The sequence below is a fragment of the Hetaerina americana genome, unplaced genomic scaffold (assembly GCF_022747635.1).
Source record: "Hetaerina americana unplaced genomic scaffold, ioHetAmer1.1.p SCAF_26, whole genome shotgun sequence".
NCBI lineage: Eukaryota > Metazoa > Arthropoda > Insecta > Odonata > Calopterygidae > Hetaerina > Hetaerina americana.
The window spans coordinates 4,465,982-4,481,842 of NW_027286830.1; positions in this window are offsets into that span (position 1 = coordinate 4,465,982).

Sequence of the window (15,861 nt, forward strand, 5' to 3'; positions counted from 1 at the left end):
TGCGGTGTTTTGATTGCAGTACATGGAAGGCTCTTTTCAGTAGAAATTTTTCAGCGTGCTGGCATGTGCAGATGACCTGATCCTCATCACCAGGAGCCTGAGGGCACGGCAAGACCTCCTACAGTCAGCGGCAGCATGGTGTGAATTACAATTTAATCCACGCAAGTGTGCCATGCTGCACCTGGACTTCCGCTCATCATTACCAAGAGAGTATAGAGGGGTGAGGCCTAACATCCACTGCATCCAAAGAATTGAGACCCATGTGCTTAGAGAGAGGAATACACATACCGTGGCTCCCCTGTTGGATTCTGGTACAATGGTGTGCCACACCAGAAGAGGTGTTGGATTCGATTCCGGAGGACATCCAAAGCCTGAATGACTTGCACCTAGCATCATGGCAGAAGATAGATGCAGTACACTAGTTCCTAGTCCAACACCTAAATTTCCCCCTCTGGATCACCCCAATGCCTGAGTCCAAGCTGAAGATGGTGGATAAGCAGCTCCACCAAATATTAAAGATAAACTCCGGGTGCTGACTGTAGTCCCTCAGCCCTTCTATCTCTTCCTTTTTAGGGTAGGCTGGTGGCTTGGAAGTGTCCCTCCTTTTCAGGCTCAGCTGGGCTGTAAGAGAAGAGAGAATAAAATAAGAATTAAGTGGGGTGGAGGGTAATGGCCCTTCTGGCAGAAATTTGAACACTACCTTTTGGGAATCGGCAGTTAGGAATGCACTTTTGCTTCTATAAACAATCTTTAATGGAAAGTTTTGAACGTTTTTCATCCGTCTTGCTCCCACACAAACCCTACAGGTTTCTATTGCAGGAATGAACCATATGAGGGCCCACACTTGAGAACACCCTTATTGTATAACCACAGGACCAACACTGGTTCATGAATTTTGGATTGAACCCAAAAGCAAACCTATGCAATAAAGTAAAATGTAACAATAAAGCTTTTTTATTGTCCATCTGCCCAGATCAATTTTTTTACCCTTATTACACAGAAGAAACGAGCCCCCAGTGAGGGATGCAATACACCCTAAACCCCAGCCCTGCTGGCGCACCTCCATCTGAAAATGGAAGTGGCTTATTAATGCAAAACGATAAAACTGACAGAAACTCTGTCAATTCCAGAGTTGCCTACCCCTGGTGATGCATCCCTAGGTGGGATGAAAAAATTTAAATAAAAATGACATGAAATAAAGTCATAAGATGGTAGTTTGAACAACTAATGATACTGAAGGTATGAATGGTAGATGATATGAAAACCTTGCAGCAGCAGTCTTTCAATAACAAAACTGCATTCGTTTGCTTTCTTTCCTTCCACACTGCCTTACATTTTGAATTAAAGATACAGGTTTCGAGACATTCAGAGAGTAAGGTAGAGTTAGCATGTTTTGAAGAATGTAGAAATAAAGTCCCCCAGTTATAAAATCTAACCCCCTCCCCAAGGAAGGATAGCGACCCTTCCGTGCAGCATACCCCTTTCCGCTCATTCGGGCAGCCTACCCCCTTGCCGTCCCCCCCCCATTCCATGAAGACACGCCATCACTCACGGCAGGCCGCCCTCTCCCTGCCTCCCCTTGCCGAACAGCGGCCGCCTTTTTGACGCTCTTGAGTCGAGCCATACCACCGCTTACGAGTATATAGCCAACTGGGTGACAGGATAACGTCATGGACATGCTCCCGACGTCGTTTGCCATACGATCCACTACACAGATTTTGGGGCGTACGTGAGTAATTTCGGATAACACTGGGATGGTGGAAGCTATGCCGAGTGCGAACCAATCTTTCTCGGTCACATTAAGTTTATTTTTCATGTGGATTTACAAAGTTTCATTTTGAAATTGTTCATCATGGAACAATTCCACAAATTTACACCTGTAATGATTAATTATTTCCAAAATGTAATTTTTAGATTATAGGGTTCCCCAGGAGATTATACTTTCGTATACAAGACTGTACTTTCGCGCATTGCCCTAGCACCCGCATATCACGAAATACATGTTTGCCCGGACGATATCCCGAAAATTGCAATCATCACGCTATTCGGACTCTGAATTTCCGTACACGCCGTTTGGCCTAAGAAACGCAGCTCAGGCCTTCCAAAAGTTCATCGACGAAGAGTTCAAGGCCTTGGACCATCCGCGGACACAAGCTATCAAATAGTACAGCGGCAATTTTCTTGTCTCTCCTAACGAACCTACCCAACATCCTATTCTACAATAAGCCCCTCTTCAAATCTGTATCCTTCTTCCTCCATTCCATCCAGCACCCCTATCCTATTCCTGCCCCTTCCTTGTTTTCCTAACATTGCCCCCTCTATCACAGTCTTCAACATCCCACTGCCGGTCAATACCACCTTCATCTACTTTTCCTGCCTCCATAGGATTTCTCCCAACAAACCTCTCTCTTCGTCCGCCATACCAAGTATTTCCTCATTTGTTTTCTTCTCGGTTCATTTCACCTTCTCCATTCTTCTCCACACCCACATTTCAAAAGCCTCCAGTCTACGTCTATCCTTCTGCTTCAATGATCACGTTTCCACGCCGTGCATAGCTACGCTCCATATCAAAGTTTTTACGAGTCTTTTCTTAACATATTTACTCAAAGTCCCTGTCATCAACTCCCTCCTTCTTGTGAAAGCCTCTTTGCCTAGCGCAATTCTTCTCCTTACGTCCCTACTACTTTGACCGTGTCGGTCCAAAATACTACCGAGATACGTAAACTGTTCTACCTGCTCTAGTTTTTGCCCTCCTATTTTAATGTTAAGCTTGGCCTTTTTCTTTCTAGAAAATCGCATAACCTTTGTTTTATTAATATTGATTCTCATCCCATACCTGTCGCACTGAATTTCCAATTCACTAAGCAATGCTTGCAGCCCCTTGGCTGACTGACAAACTAAATCTTGGTCATCAGCTAACCTAACTGATTTTACGAATTCCCCGCCCACTTTCATTCCTACATCCAGTTCTTCCCGTGCCCCTTTAATCATTTCCTTCACATGTACGTTGAACAGCACCGTTGATAATGGACAACCCTGCCTTACACCACGTTCTAACACTGCTTATGTCTATTTCTAATTTTATGATTCACATTCACGGCGCGCAATCAAACTCTCCCCTTTGAGGAATACTCATTTATTTGCCTATGAAATTATACACTTAAGACACCCTTGGGAAAAGAAGATCTGATGACACGAAAGACAAGTTGGCAGTGTCGTCTCCCACGACCTTTTCCCCTACCAGTGTGAAAGGGTGGCGCCACTCATTGGTATCGACACTGAAATGAGAATTTTTTAATAAAATACTAATTTTCTTCCTCTCTGGTAGTTGAGGTTGCGGCGACCGATTTACAACCTCTCGGCCCTCCCAAGTCTTCCGTTTCTTATCATTCACATATTGCCGATTTTCCTCTCTCTTTCACTGGGCCTCGTCAATTATGCTTTTCCAATCAGAAAGTTTGACAGACTCAAGGTAGCCTTAGCCGAGGAACTTAATCTGCCTGTTCATGTAATCCCCCACCCCCACATGCTCTATATCTTCTCTCTTCCCCCTCCCATTTTCCATTCCTTCATAAGAGAGTAGAGATTCTTTGAAGCTTCGAGAAACTCCAACTCACTCGTGAAGCCCACATTTTTCGGAAAACTTTTGGAGCAGGGAAAAGACTCGAAAGAGGGAGTTAAGCTTGGATTTGGCAAACTCAGAGCACTTAAAGCTGAGCAAAGCGTGTTTTCCAATCTAAAACAGATAGCGGGACCATTCTGAATGCACATTCAGCTCAACCAAGTCCCACAGGTGCTAAGAAGAAAGTCGGCGGTCGCCTGTCCCTGTTCCGTTGAGATTCACCTGACGTCCAATTTCGGGCGGGTCAAACATGATTTGGGATTTGGAAACTTCTCACCCAACCAATGACCGTGATAAAAATTGATTTAGTAGCGCCTTTTTTCCAGGTTTCATATTTGAACAAAAATATCTTGGAATTCTATGAAGAAATACTGAGTAATTATTAACGCTTTGATTTTTAGTCAATGTAATTCAAAACTAAAACATGAAGTTATGCCTATAAATCATCACTTGAACCGTGATCTTAGAGTAAAAAGTCCAAAAAATTGGCGTCAATGTGTTTATAACTTAACTAAAACTATTACTTATATCTACATGGGGTTTTCTCCCAATTAAACTGACTCCTTCGACAATTTATGAAATTATTACGCTATTCCGTGGTTCTCATTTGGCATTTAACAGAAACCATTGCCATCTTCAGCTTCTTGGTCTTTCATTCCTCATCAAATGACTTTTACATCCCTCTCTCTTCTCCGATGATGTAGGATTCTTCCTGTTATTACGGCCTTCAACATTCCGCTACTTCTCAATGCCTCCTCCATTCACTTTTTCTGCCCTTCTAGAATTCACCCCAATAACGTCCTTTCTCCTCCTACCTCACATAACACTTCTTCATTTCTCTCCCTCTTTGATCCTCTTCTTTTCCCCATCTCTCCCGACTCACTTCTCAATAGCCTTCAATTTACGCTCATCCTTTTCCTAGAATTCTGTGCTGAATCGCTGAACAAAATGATGACTGGCATTATTTTATTTTCAATGAAATAACATAATGTAAGAGGTGAATCAAGGTGTTGCATGGTATAAGAACAGAATGGATGGAGATGTGTCTCCTTTAAAACCTGTACGGGAATCAAGGTGCAAAAGAAAGGGTTCGGGAATTGGGATGATGAGAATGAGTATGGCAGGGACAGTCGTTAATGCTTTTCAATTAGTGCACCGAGGAAATGGTTTGCGAGTGATGGGAAAGATTGGAGATCGAAATGAGATCAGATAAAGATATGATAATTTTTTTTGGATTCGTAGATGATCATATTTAGTTCGAAAACTATAAAATTGCAGTCATTTTTTAGGACATTACCTAAAGGACCAGTTTGAGAATGATGGGTTGGAGAGAAATCGTTGGAAAATCGAAGATATAAATTTCCTGATAAATGGAAATAAAAATTTCAAATTCAATGCAGAATAGTATTAATGAAGGGGAAAGATTAATTTTAAGCAAATGGACATAGTGGTTGCATCTTATGGAAGAGGAACACGTTTTCGATGGTGCATACAAAGTGTAGGGATCCGATGAGAACCTCGTTTTATTTATGAATTAATAAATGTTAACCATGGTTTCGTAAAGATGATGAAGAGTGTGGAATCGGTCCATTATAGTATATGACCTTAAACGAAAGAGCATGATCACATACGGGAGGGTTTTTGAGAGGAGTTGAGGTATTGTAAGGTATAGGAAAAATAAGCTGAAGTGAGAAACGACAAATGTAAATCTTTTCAATGGAGAGAGGATCTAATACGGAGAAATTCTTGAAGAAATGAAAACTGGATTGAGAAAAATTCTAAAGGTTTATAAAATTGTTGACGGGCAAAATGGAAGGAAAAATAATGCCTAAGCAGGAAAGGTGAAGAAAAAGAAAATACTCGAAGGCTACATAAAACAAACAAAGTATGAGCAGAATATGTACTAGACAATGGGCTTTTTGGCGCAGAAGTGTAAAACATTTCTTGGCATTTTGTAATAATTTTCAGATTTTTTCTATCCAAATGTATCTATGTAATCAGGTTACTACCTATAACAAGTAATATATTTCTAAAATAGAGTTGAGAAAAATTTCAAATGGATAAGTCATATTTATCTCTGACATTTCATTTTTTTATATTTTCTGTTCTAAATTACCAGTTGTTGCCTTCAGAATTAACCTTATTTTTCACTACTGCCCCATTCATCATCTTCATTTACGACTTTATCAGCTTGCTCTTGATATTCCTTTCCTTTGTTGTAGCTATAGATTATTAAATATTTTTTTTTTTATTTTTACGTTTTTGATTCTCCTGAACTAAATGATATTTCATAACACCAATAAATTTAATTATATTCTCATCCGCCTCGCCGGAGCAAAGAAGCGTTTCTACCAAGGGGAAATGGCATCTAACAAGAAAGCGGGCTGTTAAAATTTCTAAATGCTGTTTACTTTTCAACGGCTGGGAAACATGAACGGAAGTTGTGACGATAAAAGGACTACAATTGGCGGAGATGGCGTGCTGCAGGATAATTATGAGAATTAAATAGCTAGACAGTGATATATATGGAAAAATTCTTGAAAGAGTAAATGAAAAACGAAGCCTTTGAAAGACACAGAAAAGTGGGATAAAGGCTAACCTAGGCTTTAAGACACGGGTTCTAACCCATGGTTCGAGAAGCGTTTTCTGTGATCACCATTTGAAAAGTTATACTACAAAATTTTGATTTCAAAGCAATTTTCATTTTTTATTGGAGAATTAAAATTTAAATGACATCATTATTTTCAAGTATAAAATAAATCCCATATATTATCAGCAGTTTATATGTGTTTAATTTTACTCTATCATTTGGATTTTTTTTTTATCTATCGAGGTCGCAGGTCACTGCTTCCATAAAATAGGGTGGCGACACGAAAACGTTTGGGATCATTTGCTTTATGAGATAGAATTCCTTCATGTCAAGGGTAAAGGAGGCAGAAATTCCACATGGTTATTTAATGAAACGTTATTCTCAGGGGGTCAACGCCTGATGACGATGACCAGCGTCGAAACAATGTTAGTGTTTCAATAAATAACCTTGTGCCTTTGCCTCTTATCAGGAAGGGATGAAATTATTTGATACACTCTGAGAAAGACAGTTTCCTGAAGACCATAACTGCAGGGACCACAAAGGGTAGGAATTATAGAGTAGGCAAACGATGAATTACGATAGAAGACGCCAGCGCAGCTATGAAGACATTAAGAGATCGGGGGGGGGGGGGGGGGCAGGAAGACTTGGAGAGCTGTTCCTAACCAATCTTCGGACTGATAACCTTTGATTGTGATGATCTTTCGTTTATCTTTTATCCTTCGTTGTATGTGTTATTGGTGACTCCAGAAGGGAATAATCGTCTCTGCGTACGCTGACGCAATGTGAAACTCTTTTATTGAACCAAGTACTAAGAGTTTGGAAGATGTTTTTGCCAAGGTTTTTTTTAATTCTCAGACTTTTATGCTCTAAGAGTGATGTTTGATTAGCATTTTCGTCATGTTAATTGGCTCTACAACAACGAATTAGAATTTAGTGTACATAATTACTATTATTTGATCAAATCGTTGTCCACTCGTAAATATAAGAAAGAAATACTACTAACCAGAAGGAATATTGGAGAGACAATGATTATGAAGGCCTTTGGATTATGATGAAGGCCTTAGGATCCTCCTTAGGATGGATCTACTTAAAATTGAGTGTCAAGGGTGAGTTTTTCGGAAAGGTTTTAATCGGTTATACGAATTGTTCTAATGGCGTGATGGAGGACACCGAAGAAATAGAGATTAGTGGCATTAATTTAAGAATGAATTTTTCCACAAAATTTACAACGATAGCATCATTTTCCGCTTAAGCTCATAGATTTTTTAAAAATAGCTTGTTTTTGTATATATAATATGAACGTGCCTACGGTCTTGAAGCAATGAAAACGGGATAGCCGAGACCGTAAACTTGAATGGCACAAAGTTGAAAAGGAGGTGGGGGAAAAAAAAGTCACCAGTAAAGGGTGGTACAGGGAACACACCCTAGGTCACTTGGGTGTGTTTAAGAAATAGTGCGTATACCTGAATCACACACTAAAAAGTCAAAATAAATAATAAAAATTAAAACAAACTTACAGCCTCTCGATCACTAGGGTCTGTTAAGGAATAACAGAAGTCCCGTAAATCGCATTCACACACACACACTCAGGGTTTGCAAGGATCTCTCCTAAGACAGTGACCCACCAGTCGCACAGATGCAAGCCAAATTATTAAAAAAATTTAGCGGAACAGAACGAATTTACGCAAACAAGCAATCACTCAATCACTACGGTGTGTTAGACCTTTGTGAATCGCATTTACGCACACACTCAGGGTTTACAAGGATCCCTCCTGTGGCAGCGACCCGCCAATCGCACAGATGAAAGCAAAATAATAAAACAGATGCACGCACGCTTTCGCTCATTCACTCAGGTGTGTTTTTCCGAAAACAGTGACCTTTGCGATTCACAAGTACTCACTCTTTCAGGGTTTACCAGGATTTCTCCTAAGCCAGAGACCCGTCCATCTTACAGTAGTAACAAACGAAACAGAATGGACGTACATAAACACGCAATCACTCGAGTGTATCAGACCTTTGTGAATCGCACACAATCACTCTTTCAGGGTTTGCAAGGATTCCTCCTATGCCAGGGATCGTCAATCCCTGTCCCACCCCTTACTTGTAACTTTGTTTCCCCTACCTCCTTTTCAACTTTGTGCCAATCTAGTTTACGGTCTCGGCTATCCCGTTTTCATAGCTTGTTTTTATTCACGAAATGGAACAGAGAAAATATAAAGATGTACACTTTTATATTCAATATATTTGCTTAGTCCAGACATCGGTTTACGTTTTCTTCTCACGTGAGGAAGTGCTCAAATTAATTGAGGTAGCTTGATTATATTGGTGGAAAAAAAGATTTGATGAATAGGTTTTGTGACTAGTAACGTGCTCTTCGGTATGATTTCTGAGTCAAATTTGCGGGCGATGTGATCCTAACATTGGGGAACTTTTAAAATTTAATTAATAGTACTTATGAGTGGGTCGCGTAGTCTAGGAGGTAGAGCGTCGTACTTATGACCGGAGGGTCCGGGTCCGATTCCCGAACAAGCCCCTCTGGGCACCTGCAGCTGCACTCGAGCTATTCGATTTTTCGGGTACCAGATCTTCCTGGGAAACTATAACCGGCACAGGGAAAGGAACTTGCCCTGGTGTGCGAATTTGACACGCCGTTTGGCTTAGTACTGGGTGAACTCCACCATCACCTACCAAACCGACCTTCGAGTTGATTTCTATGTTTATGGTTTTATTGTGCTTATGAGAGCACTCACTGCTCTTATAGTGTTTTCCCAGATCACTCGCGGTCAGTAGTCTACTGATATTGGAGTGAAATATTGTTTCCTTAAAAATCAAACTTTCTGCATTAAATATAATGGCACGGTAACCCTTTTTACTTTCAAACATTAAGAGTAAAAAATAATTATGCTCAATCGTCTTCATCGACACCCCGAAAATTTTTAAATTAACCTTGGGCTCACTTGATATTTTTCAGGAGGAGAGAGGGTGAGTTCACAAATTTAGAAACATGGCTTTTCACGTTATTGTTAAATATTCCATTGGAGTAAAATTATAAATCAGTTTTAATTTTATTTTGCTATTATATTTTCACGGAGTTTAATGATTTTCTAAGTAAAGTGTCAACAGCGGCAAGAATCATCAGCCTCACCAAATCTCTGAAAGGAGGGGTAGGGTGTAGTTTGGATAGAACTTTTCTCAGTTCCATTAATTCCAATAAATGTACACTCAGGGTAAGATTGACCTTTATTTTGATCACGGACAAAACTCTTCGCGTACATGTCTACTCTAGTAAATATAAGAGCTTTGAAGAAAATGAACGTTGTAAAAGAAGACAGAGGCCTATATCCACCCATAAAATTTTCCTTTACGACGCGACTGACCATTTTGTTCCACGTGTGTGAGTAGCGAGATTTCTCCGAGCCAAATACGACGAAGATAAAATGATCAAGATTAATGAGATTGACAAAGGCTCGTAATTAGTCCTCGGGAGACTACAAATTTGCGGTCCCATACCTCAGGCAGTTTCGAATTGTTATATTCTACGGCGCGGCGATGCCATCAAGATCACTCTAAGAGACTTACAGTGATGTGGAACGTTCAATAACTTAAAGTCTTCTCGCCAATCCGCGATTTAGAGAATTTACGCCATTTATTTCACATGGTACCTTTGCAGCATTTCTAATTGTTTTCAACCCCTCTCCGGCATTTGGGGCCTTCGGAGATGGAAGGGGGAGACCGACCCATACATACGAACATCCCCCCAAAAAATTAATGCGGCTCGAAACTGTACTTTCCAGAAAGCTCCACTTAAATGGAACCGAATACATTTTCCACTTCAATAATTTTTTCATATTCAGTTATGCCAATTCCGCACCTTTGACCTTCTGTGGATTGGAATTCCTCTTTGATCGAACGTAATGAGGAATTTTAAGTGTAAAATAAAATAAATATTAAAATTTATAATTAACTCAACAAAGTCGTTTTCAGTTCACTTATTTCTCTAAGTATAATTCCATCTTATACCGTCCATTTTTCCATCGAAGCTTTCCTTTCAAAATTATATTTAAAATGGAAGAAAAACGAAAGAAATTAATTCTATAAAGATCGATTACATTTAACCTTATTGGAAATAAAACGAAGGCTTTTACACCTGTAAATACGTGAAATTGTACCTAAAATTATAACGCTTTACCTGAGAATTCTCTCGGTTCCTAAACTTTAGTTGAGAGGTATTCGTAACTATTTCCTATTAGATCAAAAGTTGGGGCTGACAACATGAATGTTTCATGGCAAAATCATGTTTTTTCTTTCAGGAAAACTTGAGAAGAGCGCCTAAGTCTAACTTCCACATGATTTCAAACAGCATGAGTGTGTGACAGAAAATGAGAGAGATAGATAGAGTCAGAAAATTCAAACACATGGCAAAAATCCAATGAGATTTCATTATTTCTTAGAATGAATGGAGAACAGTCCAATCCTCTGGTTAATGAGTGGCAAAGCCATGTCTCATGCCATGTCATGGAGAAAATCAAAGTAAATTAACACTACAAATATTTCCCTCTGGTGGCAAAATGAGAGAGTCTTGTTGGGGTCTAATTATCATATCCTGGTGGTCTGGACATTGCTGGACTCACTTTGGCTAGGGAAATGGGTGGGACATGACAATAGCGCCCAACTGTGTGCCTACTTAAAGCATGAAAATGAGGAATGATTACGAAAATCCTGTCTGCAGTGGATATGCATTTAGGAACTATTCTACAACTGCAAATATTCTTACCTTCCGAGAAAAGATCCTGGATCCTTGGATTGCATCAACATTTCCCATCCCAGTACTTAATCCTCATACAAGTAGGTACTCACATAGCCCACTATCGATTATCTGGTAAAAAAAATACTTCTCCAAAATTCAAAGGTGTGCCATTGGCTGGCCTCTCTGAATGACGTTTAATAACAATATGCTAAATCTTCTAACAAAGGATTTTCCAAATATGCCTGTTATTTTGGAAATTTAACGAAATGATGAAGGAATCCTGATTAGATAAATCATGAGCACCACTAGGTTGAACTCTGAGGAATGATGGGCATATAAACAAACTAGCCTCTGAACTCATATTCTATTATTCCTCTACTACTGTTATAGAATAAACCTAATATAGAAAATACCTTCACCTTACTTTCCATAAATGGGAATAATTGAGGTGCATAAACAGAAATCGCTTGGCGCTGAATCTGAACTGTATTCCCAGCAAAAGAAAATGAGCAGCTCTCCTCCATAACAGGTGTGGATGGCAGACTCTTTTTGTCACAGAGCAATGTCTTTTCTTTTGAATTGCTGGCCAGTGGATTGTTTTAAATGCTGTACCCAATATGCAGTGATCCTCATAGGCCTACACTTGCACCATGCAAGCCATGCATAAGTTTCACATAAATTTACTAAACCTTGAATACATTCTTATCTACTGCAATAGTACTATTACATATACTCAGTCAAACTCCTTCTGGGAGCTAATGAAGGAAATAATTATATCCAAGTTTTATTCCATAATTATTTCAATCAGTGACTTCATTATCACTATGTTACCATGGCATTACTACTTCTATTACTTTCATTTCCTTTGTTGGTATAAAAAATAAGTATTGATGGAACAAATTCTTCTAGCCAAATTCCTTAGTTTCTTTTAATGCTTTGTCTGTCTTGTAATTGAGTATTATTAGGCCTGAACTATCCTCACAAGCATCATGTTTTCATCATCAAATTATCTCTAAATTTGCTGGCCTAGAGTCTTTTCAAAATCTTTCTTGTATGCATTCTTCCCACTTTGCCTGAATCTCTTCTGCTTCAATCAATATTTTTCCTATCATTTCTTTTATAGTGCAAACAGCATATCCTTTCATCCTTCCTGACAGCTCATTCACATAAGAAATAATGTTCCCTGCTCTTAAATTCTTTATCTATACCATATACGCCACTAGTTTTTCCATTCATAAAAATTCTCATTGCCATTACAATTTAATGCTTACAAAAACCTCCCAGCAGTCATTGTGACCACCTAATGCACATGGTTCACATTCCTAATTTTTTAATACAAATGCTCCATCCCATTAGTATGCAAATCATCAAAATTATTTTATCCATCTTCCCTGAATATCTTTTGGCTTCATCAATAGTTTTCCATTCATACCTATTACAGCCAGTATAGATTTTTTCTTGCTACTTCCTAACAATTATACCTTCTTACATAGTACTTCTACTTTCCCTCTGGCAAACATTTTTGCTACCCAACGAGAGGGCTAGGATTCGAATCCTGGAGACAACAGATATTTTTCAGTAATATCCCAATCCCTACTTGAGGTGCTTTGTGGAGAGCACGTCAAGTGAGTACCTCCCATAAAACTACTACTAAGAAGAAAGTACAAGAATCTCAAAAATGAAACTAAGGAAACACTTAACAAGAAGTTGTGGAATCAAGTTCTGTGAGAGTGAAATAAGGCCAAAGAAGAGTATATGGGAACCTGTTTTGAGGAAATAAATGATAGAATTAATAAGGGATACAGCAAAACTGCATATAAAATGGTCAAGAAACAATTCAAAGAGAGAACCACAGAATCTCACAACATCTGAGATACTAATAGAAGATGAAGATATTGGGAAGAGAAGATAGAAATATTTTTATGAATTCTATCAAGGATTCAAACTATTTTAGGTGTCTTAATGAAAGAAAAAATCTTGATAGAAGAAAATGAACAGGGCTTGTAAATACCAAGAAGCAAATGCAACTGAGCCAAGAAATATATGAAGAACAACTAAGCACCAGGAGTTTACCAAAGGCACTTGGGATCAAAGTGAAGGATGCCCTCTTTTGAATGATCAAAGATAGTTCAGACAGTGGATAACTAGCAGAGGAGTTCGAGAAGCATTTGATAATTTCAAAACTGAAGAAACAGATAAAAGTGAAAAAAACAGAATATTTAGCTTGATGTTTCAGACATAAAAAATACTTACTTAGATAGTTAGCCATGGAAAAGAAGGAAAGCAAGAAGAAAGCCTCATGGAAAACCAATTCAGATGCAGGAAAAACCAAGGAGCAAGAGGACACTCAGCTTAAAGGTACTGGCTGAAATAATTATGCGAATAAGAAGCCATTATATGTGGTATTCATGGACTTAAAGAAGTCAATCAACAATACTGAATGAAACAAGTTGTTCAAGATTCTAGTAGCCCTAAGAATGGGTGACAATGGCAGAAGAATGATACAACATCCCTTCAAGAATCAGGAAACAACTGTGCAAATAAAATATTGAAGTAAGTAGAAGCCAAAATAAACAAAGGAGCTAAACAAAGATAAAACCTACCACCAGCACTTTTCAGTGTATATTTAGAAGAGGCAATTAAAGAAGCACAAGATTTGGACATCAAAGGATGTCAGGTGAATGGCGAAGAAATTAACATGCTCTGGTTGGCAGACGACATTGCAGTAGTCGCAGAAACATGAGCGTACCTACAAGCGATTCTGAATGCTACGGACCGAGTACATCCTTCATTTGCAGAAGGCCAACATCAGATGACAGCATCAGATATCTGAGAGATGAAACTAGGGCAAGTGGATTCTTTCATCTATCTTGGTGGCAGTATAAAATGGGATGGAAAGTTCAAACAATATCAAGCTAAGATTAGCTCAAGCTATGAAGGTGTTAATGAAGAGGAGATCAAAGAACCAACAGTTAAAAACAAGGAAGTAGTTATTCAGATTTTTTGTATTGAGCATAGCACTCTACAGATCATAGACATGGAACTTAGAAATCTGGACCGGGAAAAGAATAGAAATATGGTGCCCGAGAATAATGCAGAAGATTAAATGGACAGGCACGATTGGTATTCCATAATTAAATGTAACTATTTCAACTTATGTCTCAATCATCTTTTAAGTTTAAATATGGCTTATTACACTGATTTGCTTCTTATCTATTATGAGTCCCATTTAAAAATACTTAGTCAAAGGCTAAACATCAGACTATGTAACAAATTTTACGAATGTGATTATTCCCACTTCTTCAATTCTAAAAACTTTAGGCAATATGATAAAGAGCAATTATTAAGCAGTGATATGCCAATTCATTTCTCATATCTTATTGAAATTAATAAAATACAATGAAATGTAATGCAATAATACAACAATACAGGATTTTTATAATCCATGTTTCAAGGAGCCAGCAGCTCAAACAGGAAGACACTAAGTTAAAAGATCAACTAGAGAAGCATAACTGTTTTGATCTTACCACAATTATCAATGCAAACTTTGGTTTTATTGACAAAGTTAGAGCTCACCTAATAATAACCTAAATGACAACTGAAATTCACACATCTGGGTAGGGTGCCAATTACTTTCTCTGTACTGCCTATGGTTTCCCAGGAAGTTCTGGTACCCAAAAATCACTCAACTAGGGTAAAGCTGGGGGTTCCTAGAGGCATCACCTGGAATTGAATGCAAACCCTCCAGCCAGTAATCCAATGCTTTACCCACTGGACTACCACATCCCATCTGTTTATGATGAGAGACATTTCATAAAATATCAGCAAATCTACTTATGCCAAAATATAATAAAAAAGAAAACTGCACAAACATACTTGAGGGAGCATCACAGCCTGAATAATAAAAAGAAAGTAATGAATTAGTCAAGTATTATTGCTTATAGCAAATAAATTAATGCCATATCTGAGATCATAATGTCAGCATCTACATTTATAGAAGTTCTTTTACCATGGGCATCTATAGAAGAATTTACAATAAGTCCATTTGAGTTGGATATGCCAAGTTTTAATTAAAAGATTTAAATGGTAAGACATTAGTCAAATGATAGACTTCTGCCGTAGGTAATAGGAAGTCCAAACTAAATAGAATTTTGATGGCTCTTCTTTGCAGATCAGCTAAAACAGTAAAAATATCCTTTTTACACCAACCTCAAATGTTTATCAGATAGCATTTGTGGCTATCAATCAGTGCAGAATAAATACTTTTGAGTAATTGTCTTGGGAAAAAATGGTACAGTGTATATAATTATATCTCACATTTTCTCGAATCCTTAAGTTGAATATTTCAATCTTTATGTTGGCTTTTCAAAACTTGAATCTCTGGAAAAACATTTCAAATTTTTACATGTTTATCTTTTATGTTATTACCAGATTTAATCTTCCATTTGGTGATAAAGAAAACAATAACCAATGCATTCTTAAGCAAGTGAAAATTTAAGGGTAAAGTTGTTGTGCAGGCCAAAAAGGGGTAAACCTAAGACGACTGTATTCCCAATTACCAGCATGTCAAAATATTCATCCTATGTCAATAACAAGAGGTAAATGAGAAGTAGCCACAGTTTAATTGAAAAGGTCTTCATTATTTTAACCTTGCATCTTTTGCATGGTCATATTGCCCAAAGTGAAGGACACCTCATTAAAGTCTTCATAGACTCCCTTACATTTAAATCTAAAAATATTGTATGATGCATAATATACAAATTTACAATTTAAATTACATTTTTATAAAATGGATTTTTTCTTAATGACAAATATTTATTCTCACATTTGATATGTTGCTTTTTGTCATAATGAATTATGTGTCTGTTACACTTGCATGGTTTCCTGCCAATAACCATACAC